At 47.3% G+C, this 9,649-nt stretch overlaps 1 long non-coding RNA gene across 1 annotated transcript; it reads left to right on the top strand.

The window, feature by feature from the left end:
- Nucleotides 1-181: 181 nt before the first annotated feature.
- LOC122479645 lies at nt 182-5,360 on the top strand. The gene is made up of 3 exons (XR_006296391.1): nt 182-606; nt 2,934-3,074; nt 4,991-5,360. It is a non-coding gene; the product is annotated as an uncharacterized LOC122479645 (long non-coding RNA).
- Nucleotides 5,361-9,649: the final 4,289 nt, after the last annotated feature.

Here is a 9,649-nt window from a genome sequence, read left to right as displayed (position 1 = left end):
GCCGTCACCACCGCCCCGCCTTTCCCTTCCTCTGGTTGGTCCTTTTCCCGCGGGGGGCGGGGCCGTTCGCCCCAGGCACCCGGACCGGGGGTCGCGGGCCGGGGTGGGCGCGCCGGGTCACGTGGGCCGGCGGGCGGGTTGGGAGGCGGTGCACGGGAGGCCATTTTGGGGGCGTCGCGGTCGGTGCGGCTGGGCCCCAGGAGGGAGCCGCGCGCCGGAGCATCTTCTGGCCTCGGTGGGAGGCAGCCCTTCCCCCGCGCCCTGCTCCGCGGGGCCCCAGTCTGCACCGCAGTGTGCCCTCACCTGTGTCCGCACCGACCGGATTGCGCCGCTGCCCCTTTGCACAGGGTGTCTCCCCGCTCCGCCAGCACCCCGCGACCTCAACTCGTGTCGCAGCCTGAGCCGCGGCCCCCCTCTCCTGGCCTCCACAAATCATTGTCCAGCCTGGAACCTCTCTCTCCCTAGGATTTATCTTCCAAATTATATAATTTAGTTTTTTAATCGTATCCATCGTGTGCCTCTCGTCCTGCCTTAAGCTCCACTAGGGGAAGGATCTCTTGTTTTGTTCGCCGCAACCCCGGATGCTACAACAGGGACCGGCACACAGTAGGCGCTTAATTTGTAGAATGAATGGGAACTGGGCAAACATAAATCTAACTTTACTTTGAAGAGGGATGTGAACTTGCAATGAATAGGAACGACCCTCACTCTAAACAAAAGGGGACTCAACCCCAGGTTGTGAATCCATTTCCGAGACATGGAGAGACTGGTGCCGACCCCAGAAGAGTAAAGTCAGGTCAGGGGCTCAGCAAACTATGGCCCCCTGCTAATAGGCTAGCTGTGGGTCAACAGCCTTACAGCTAGCTGCCTAGATTTTAACCGGAGACATATGTAAAAAGGAGATTACCTTAGGGGTGCTGGGCGCTGGATATTGTTCTCACTCAGCAAATATTTATTCTGTACCTATTTCGGGTTGAAGAGGAATTTTTTTTTTTAATGTTCATTTATTTTTGACAGAGAGAGAGAGAAAGAAACACAGCATGAGCGGGGGAGGGGCAGAGAGAGGGAGACACAGAATCGGAAGCAGACTCCAGGCTCTGAGCTGACAGCACCGAACCCGGAACCCGATGCGGGGCTCGGCAAGGGGCTCGAACTCAAAGACTGTGAGATCATCACCTGAGCCGAAGTCGGCGCTCAACCGACTGAGCCACCCAGGCGCCCCTGGAGAGGAATCTTAAATGCAGCTGACAGAGTCTGGTGCATTCACTGGCGCTCATTTCCTTCCCCACCGCCCTCATCTCAGCGTAGCTAGGTGTGGGTCCTGGAGGATAAAGTCCACCTACCAGTTCCGTGGCTAGGATGCAAAGTCTCTGCATTCCTAGAGAAGCCTTTACAGGGATTAGAGTCCTCAAACCTGCCAGTGCCTAGGGGAGGGTACCGCAAAGAGGTGTGGGGTGGGGAACCAAGAGGAAACACCCCTCCAGGATGTGTTATCTCCAGACCAGTGGGAAGATTTAAAGAATGTGTATGTATATATATATACACACACATATATATGTATATATATGTATACGATATATGTATATATCAATTAACAATGTCCCATTGCAAATATATATATATATATATACACATATATATACATATATATGTGTGTGTATATATATATATACATACATATATATATACACATACATATATATGTATATATATGTATATGTATGTATGTATATATTTGCAATGGGAGATTGTTAATTGATCCAGACACTGGAAAAGTGGAAATGCCTAAAGTCTCATGGGTAACCCCTTAATAATTAGGATACTTAGTGTATTTGTAGTAAATTAGTAAACACAAAGTTAGGGTGGTAAAAAGAGACACCCCACCCCAGCGCTCTGGCCACAGATTGCAAGGAAAAACCAGGAGGCCTCAGAGTCACCATCAGTGTCTGTTCCTGAAGGAAGCACTCAATCTCAGAGGGACAACGCCATCAGGCACAGGCGGTAAAGGTGACACCAAGGTCATTGTCCTGAGTTTGTGGTCCCCTCTCCTTAAGAAGCATTACAATTTGGGGCACCTGGGTGGTTCAGTCAGTGGTGTGTCCGACTTTAGCTCAGGTCATGATCTCACGTTTTGTGATTTTGAGCCCGGAGTCGGGCTCTGTGCTGACAGCTTGGAGCTTGGAGCCTGCTTTGGATTCTGTGTCTCCCTCTCTCTCTCTGCCCCTCCTCCACACGTGCACTCGCTCTCCCCCCCCCCACCCCGTCTCTCTCTCTCTGTCAAAAATAAACATTAAAAAAAATCACCTGTTAAATCTGTGGCCAATCCCTAAGGAGTGGCAGGGAGGGCTGCACAGGAAGAGTAACTAAAGATAAATAACTGGAAAAAGGTGTTGCCACTGGCTGAGATTGAAAGGACAGGAGACAAAAGGGAGCTGGGGAGGACCCAGAAGAGGAAGAATATAATAAATTAACTTTGGAACTTGCCATGTTGGAAAGTAGGTGGACATCCACCAAAAAAAAAAAAAAAAAGTCTAGCAAACAACTGGAAATGAAGCTTAAAAGAGAAGTTAGGAGTAGAAACAGATACAAGAATCATCCTCAGAGATATGCGAGTTTACAAAGAGGACCAAAGAACGAAACTTTAAAAATAGGGAACACATGGGAGAAACACAAAAATCACTGAGGGAGGATTCAGAGAGGTAGGTGAAAAAGTCCATGGAAGAGAGGTGTTGGAGTAGGAGAAGAGATGGGAATTTGACATTTTGAATTTATGGTTGATTTCCCAGATGTAAGTTTCAGTCGAGGGCAGACCCTCAGCTCAGACTGCAATGACAGAAGTACTATATATCAAGAGAAGGAAAGGGTACCTTGACTTAAAGAAAAACAGGGTAAAATAAAAGGGAAGTTTTACGTTTGTTTTATTTTGTTTTTAGGAAGGAGAGACTTGGTTATATTTTGAGAATAAGCCAGAAGAGCTAGCAAGATTCAAGAAATAAGGGAGAGTGTGTGTGAGTTAGCAAAGCCTGGACCTAGAGGAAAAGGAAAAGTCTGTGGAACTTAAATTGGAAGATCAGGTAAGGAGTGGGGAGTTGAAGATCACTTTAGTTCACCATGTCGTTTGACCTGCCAGAGAAAAGGGTGATTTTGAGAGCTGGAGACTTTGTAAACCCGTTTTAGAACTCTTCTACAGGAGAATACAATAAGTGCCAAATAAATGGTTCAAATGAAGTGCTACCACAAAGCCTCCCTTTCAACTAGAAGAGGGTAGTATTTAATCTAAGTGTTGAGTAAACAAGTATGTGAAGGGGAGGAAGAATGAGGACCAGGTATTGTGCAAAGGCCCTGGGGCAGGAAAGCATAAATGTCTGTTTTGGGAATTGGAAGGAGACCCTGCAGCCTGATCAAAGAGACAGGGACATAGTGGGAAATAAGACTGGAAAGATAGATTATAGAATAGATTATATAAAGCCTTGAATATCATGGTAAGGAATGTGGGCTTTATTTGTAATGGAGAACTGTTGAAGGTTTTTGAGTGAGAAGGTAGCAGTACTTAAAAGGGTTAATCTAGAGGTGCCTGGGTGGTTCAGTCAGTGGAGCATCTGACTCTTGATTTTGGCTGAGGTCATAATTCCAAGGTCATGGGATCAAGCCCCATGTCGGACTCTGTACTGAGCCTGGAACTTGTTTAGGATTCTCTCTCTCTCTCTCTCTCTCCCTCTCTCTCTCAAAAAAAAAAAAAAAAAAGGTTAATCTAGGTCAGGGTCAATATGAAGAATGCAATGGCAAGACTTGGTTGAGGTAAGCCCTGCTCTGCAGTGGTAGCAAAGGGAGAGAAAGAAAGGGACCACTCACCCTGATGTCCTTCCACACACTACTCATCATGTCTTTCTGGAGCTTTGTTTACAAGTATTTTGCTCTCCAAGAGCAATAATGACATGTAATTATACTAAGGCTTGGGGCTTTTCCTGGTTGAGTAAAATTTCTGTTATGAGTGTTATTAGGAAAGATAGTAAGAAAGGTTCACTTTATATATTCACTTGATATGCTCTTCCAACCTTTGGGTTCAGGATCTCCCAAAAGTCCCCCAAAGATATTTCATTCTGACCCATGTGTTCCATTCATTCCACAGAGATTTTATGAGTGGGCATCATTGAGGCAGAGCCCTGAGTCAGGAGCCAGAGACCTGTATTCACGTTTTACTTCTGGGAAATCTATAGTATTAGCCATGTCTCCTAAAATCTCTGGGACACCGTTTGCTCTGAAATATTAAGATGATCCCAGATTTCATAATTACATTGTTTCTTTGAGCTTCTTGGAGGGAAAAAAAAAAGTCATGTTCTGTCTTCCAACTCCTCTCTTATAGAGGGCTGGGAACATGAGTAAGTGTAACCATATCTGATGTATATTATAACAAGGTAACTGTTTGGGACAAAGAATTCCAAGCAACCTTTTCAGCCTAAGGCCTAATCAGAGATGATCCCTAACAAGGGAAACCCCATCCCCAAGCTTTTTGTGTCATCCCACACTTGCTCACCCATTTGTCCTCCCTGCTGCCCCACCTCTAACTCTCTGAGCAACCAAATTCCAGTATGTCCAGATCTCCAGTATACATTCAAAATAAGAGTATCATTTCAAAGGAGAAAAAAAAGAGCAGGAAGACTAGATATTTTCAATTCCAAGGGAAATTAAAAGGAACAGATTCCTTCTGCATAATTTTTTTTCTGAGTTGTTAAGATGCCGTTCTGATGAGAGAGCCAGCTTGCCTCCACACACCCAAACAACAGCTGATTCCACCTCTCATCTTACTTCCCTTTCCTCATCAGTGAAGGAGGCAGAAGCTTGGCAGCGTAAACCCATACACATTCCCCAAGCCCCAAGTTCCCTCCCAGTCCATTGTGGCAGAGAGTTTCAGCACAGTCCCACCAACTGCCGGATTTGCTTAGATTCTTTATGTGAATTTCTTTTTTTTGAATGTACATCTCAAATACAGAGAGAGGGAAGAGGATATATGGACATAACATTGAATTCCGAGACAAAATACCTGGTGTGACAGCCACGGGGACCGTGTGGCTCAGATCTCCCTTGGCGAAAGAATCTGCCATTCAACTACTGGTGTGCAGGCAGCTGTCAGCCTCCAGTTACATCACCTTTGGGATCCATTACAGTGTCAGAGGTAAGGCCCCACTGTCCCCAGGCCTGGTATGGGGGTTAGGGCTTGGCCATTTCTGCTCACTATGAGACTTCTCTACCAGACACTCTGTTCTGAAGCTTTCTGTTGGGTTGACTGGAGCTTGGAAGGATCTGCATCATGAGGTTCTCCTTACCCAATTTTGCTTCCTACGTCCTTTCCTTTCAGGGGTATCAGAGCCTTCTGTATCCTTTCCTGCTTGCTTCCCCTTTTTCATTCATAGACATTAATACCCAGTGAACCTCTTGCACCCCTAATGTTGCCTCAGCATCTGTTTCCCAGACCGCCTGAATTGACTCAGGTTGGTTCCCAGAGTGGTCTGAAAAAGCAGGCAGTCAGATGGGGTTTGGGAACTGCACTACTCACTGCCTGTCTGGCAGTAAGAACCCCTCCCAGATAGTATGTGGGCTAGATAGTCTGAGACAAGATGGCGACCCAGTTGCTTTCACGGATGGTACAGTGGGAAAATGTTCCTGTGGTGTAACAATTCAGGCATGTGGGGAAGGCGGAGGGGTAGTAGTGAATACAGGGACAGTGGAATTGGCTGGCTGTTATTAAGTTGCATTGAGCCCTGCCAAGAGATAAAAGCTGAGAGCAGTAACCAAACATTGAAAATTAACTGTGAAGGCCAAACAGCCTCTTTGATGGGTTACAAAGAGGCCCTTATCTATAGCAGTGGGAGAGCAAAAAAAGCTGAAGACCAAACTCAGGATTTAATAGAGCTCCAGGAGGCAGATCTGTAATCAAGATCAGAGCCTTGGTTGGGAAAACCCAGAACTCTGTAACATGGAATTGGAGGTGTGTAAGTGGTGCATCCCAAAATTTTGGCTCTCACACTCCTCTAAACCCTCAGAGCCTTAAGAAGGAGCCCAAACCTCCCTATTAAGATCCAGCACTCCCTCCTTGTGAAAAGACACTACAGTGGCCTCTCCCCTGCCAGAATCTGCCCCCACCCCTTCTCCTGACTGCCAAGAACTTACTTAGGGTTAAGTTACAGCATAGTCTAACAGGAACATGCTGGTCCCAACAAGGGAAGGAAGGAACTATACCCCCAGGACTGCATGTGCTGTATAAGAACTTACGCACTCATAAGAACTAGCCAGCATATACTGGTAAGATTTGGGGGTATCTGTGGGGTTGGTGTTTAAAAAAAATTTTTTAACGTTTATTTATTATTGAGAAACAGAGAGAGGCAGAGCATGAGCATGGGAGGGGCAGAGAGAAGGGGAGACACAGAATCCGAAGCAGGCTCCAGGCTCTGAGCTGTCAGCACAGAGCCCCATGAGGGGCTCGAACTCATAAATCGCGAGATCATGACCTGAGCCAAAGTCGGACGCTTAACCGACTGAGCCACCCAGGCGCCCCATCTATGGGGTTGGCGTTTAATCAAGTGGCTGAAATACAAGACTAGATACAGACAGTTTATTCACTGGGGCCCACTCTTGGGATAGAATTTAACTTGCTGGTAAAGACCTGCCTCAGTGGCTCCTAAAAACACGGAGGAGCCTTGGTGAGTGAAGTGCATCTCCCTGGACTGCCATAGCTCAGTGTAGTGGGCACATGCGAGAATCAGTTGTTATGAGAGGCCAGAAGCTCTACCACACGATGTTCCATAGAAGGTCTGGAGGAACTCCTTTACCAAGGCCATCAGGAATATGCTGGAGAAGGTACTACCAGCATCACTGTGAAGCTCTGTGTGGCTTTCTTCTGCAAACCAGAGCTAACAGGAGGAGATACTGTCACAGCTATCTTCTATAGCAGCAGAAGTAAAGGAGTCCCAAAGCAATAGAGGCCAAGGGGCAGCACTTAACACTTAACTGCCAGAAGCCTGGGGGGTTACAATTATCCTAATGACTGGCAAGGTTAGAGTGACAGCCCCAGGAGCATAACACAGAGCTGTGGAGATGGTTAATAGAACACGGCATCCCTGGGGGCAAGATCAAAGCACAGGTATTACTGAATATATGTAATTGAAAGAAATAGACAAGCAGGAACCTGGGGAGGGAAGTCCCAGTAAAAACTCATGATCCCTTTTCTAGCTTGCCAACCTGAGTCAGTTTTCAGATCCAAAATTCATTGGTTAAAGAGGTGGCCAGGCCTCCAAGACTGGCAATACCGTGGTAAGTATGTGCTACAATAATTCCCCAGCCCTTCCAAAAAGGGATCTATGACTCTTTGCTCAAGTGACTGTAAACACAGGAGAGGAGAACAGCCAGGCATTTTGAGGGCTGTTGGTCACAGAACCTGAGTTGACCTTGATATCTGGAGACCCAAAGCATCATCTCACCCACCCTGTTGAGTAGAGCTTATGAAGGCCAGGTAATAAATAGAATCCTGACTAACATCCAGCTTACAATGGATTCACCCCCATCTAGTCAGAAACAGGACTGTTTGGACGTCCTGCAGAACATCGCTTTCATCTGTTGATGTCGTCATGCTGATCAGTCGGGATGAGGAGTAGTTTGCATACTCTAAGCCTCCGAAGACCCATCTGCTCCAGAGGAGTGTGGAAGATAATCACAACAAAGATTCGGGGGCCTACCACGTCAAAACCACAGTGAAGTTTTCAGGAGTCCAGTGTTCAAGGGATGTGCCAGCACATCTCCAAAGTAAAAGACAAATTGTTGCATCTTGTATCTCTTACAACAAAGAAGGAATCACAGCACTTCAGAGGCCTCCTCATATTGTGAAGGCAACATATTCTATTCTAGAAACACTGCTCTGGCCCATACACCAGGTGCCACACAAGATGGCCAGTTCTGAGTGGGGCCTGGGGCAGGAAAGGAGTAGCCCCACTGTCTTAGTTCATGCTGCGAAAACAAAATACCACCATCTGGATGGCTTATAAACAATAAACATTTATTTCTCACAGTTCTAGAGACTAGGAAGTCTAAGATCTTGGTGCCAGTAAGTTTGGGGTTTGGTAACTGCTTCCTGGCACATAGATGGCTGTCTTTTCACTGTGTTCTCCCATGGCAGAAGGAGGAGTGGGCTTTACTTGGTCCTCTTCTTGTAAGGACACTGATCCCATTCCCAAAGGCTCTGCCCTCATGACCTAATTACCTCCCAAAGGCCCCACTTCTAACACCATTATGTTGGGTAGTAAGATTTCAGCGTATGAGTTTTGGAGGGATGCAAACATTCAGACCATAGACCCACTTACCATCACTCTCAGTGACCTATGGGGGGACTTTGTGTTTCCTGTTCCTGCAGCACTGAGCTCTGCAGGATTAGAACTTCTAATTCACAAAGGGGCATACTCTTTCCAGAAGGATCCCATTAAATTACAAACCATGGCTGCCACCTAGGCACCCTGGACTCCTTATATATGTACAGGGAGCATAGGGTAGGGCAAGAAACTACTGTGTTATCAGGGGTAATTGACCCTAATCAGGGAAGAGATAGGACTGCTCTTACAAAGCTGGGACAGGACAGGGGCACCTGGGTGGTTCAGTAGGTCGAGCGTCCAACTTTGTTTAGCTCAGGTCATGATCTCACAGTTCATGAGTTCGAGCCCTGCGTCAGGCTCGCTGCTGTCAGCGCGGAGCCTGCTTCAGATCCCCTGTCCCCCTCTCTGTCTATGCCCCTCCCCCAGTCACACTCATTCTTTCTCTCTCTCTCTCTCAAAAATAAATATTAAAAAAAAATTTTTTTTTAATTAAACAAACAAATCTGGGGCAGGATGGAGGTCCTGGTAACTTACCAGCATCCCAGTAAAGTGGGATGTACCCTACCCGGGCACTCTCGGTCATCCCTTGCCTAGTTATGACCATGAATGGAAAAGTACAGCAACCCCGGCCTACAAAGGGTCCTCAGACCCCTCAGATCCCTCCGGAATCAGGGTTTGGGCACCAAGTGGCTATACCACTGAGACCAGTAGAGGTGATGGCTGAGGGCGAGGAAGATTTAGAGAGGGGAGGAAGGAAACAAGGAGTACCAGCAGCAGCCCTGGGACTAATAGCAGCGGTGGGGACCGTAGTTTATACCATCAGCCTCTGAGCTCCTCCTCAGGAGGAGAGGCCCCTGGAACACTTACCAAATGTGCAGGGAGAAGTGAAGCCACAGGGCACAACGGGTGGGCTCTAGCAGCCAGGGAGGTGCCCATGTGGATTCGCTCCAAGAGAGTACTTTCTGTTCAGCTGCCAGAAGTGCAGCCTCCCCCACTTCCAGCTGCGGCACCTTCAGGGTGCACTGTTACCTTCGAGTTGCAAGCACACTCTTCCCTGGCAGCCCCAGCCAATGACTGAGTGTGATTGGGTCCTAGCACCTAGCCATTTCCATTTAACATGGCACTCCTGTAACTGGCAGTCTTTGTGCCGATCTCTGTGCTGGGTGGGCCGAGAGTCTGTCACATCTGCATGGTGACTGGAGGTCCCCTTGCCCTGTCCTGCTTCCTCCCTCTTTCACAGGTGTTACCCTTAATAAACTCCTTACATTCCTAACTTTGTCTCAGCATCTTTC

The sequence above is a fragment of the Prionailurus bengalensis genome, chromosome C1 (assembly GCF_016509475.1).
Source record: "Prionailurus bengalensis isolate Pbe53 chromosome C1, Fcat_Pben_1.1_paternal_pri, whole genome shotgun sequence".
NCBI lineage: Eukaryota > Metazoa > Chordata > Mammalia > Carnivora > Felidae > Prionailurus > Prionailurus bengalensis.
The sequence above is the reverse complement of the archived record's forward strand: the minus strand, read 5'-3'. Positions and strand labels throughout refer to the sequence as shown.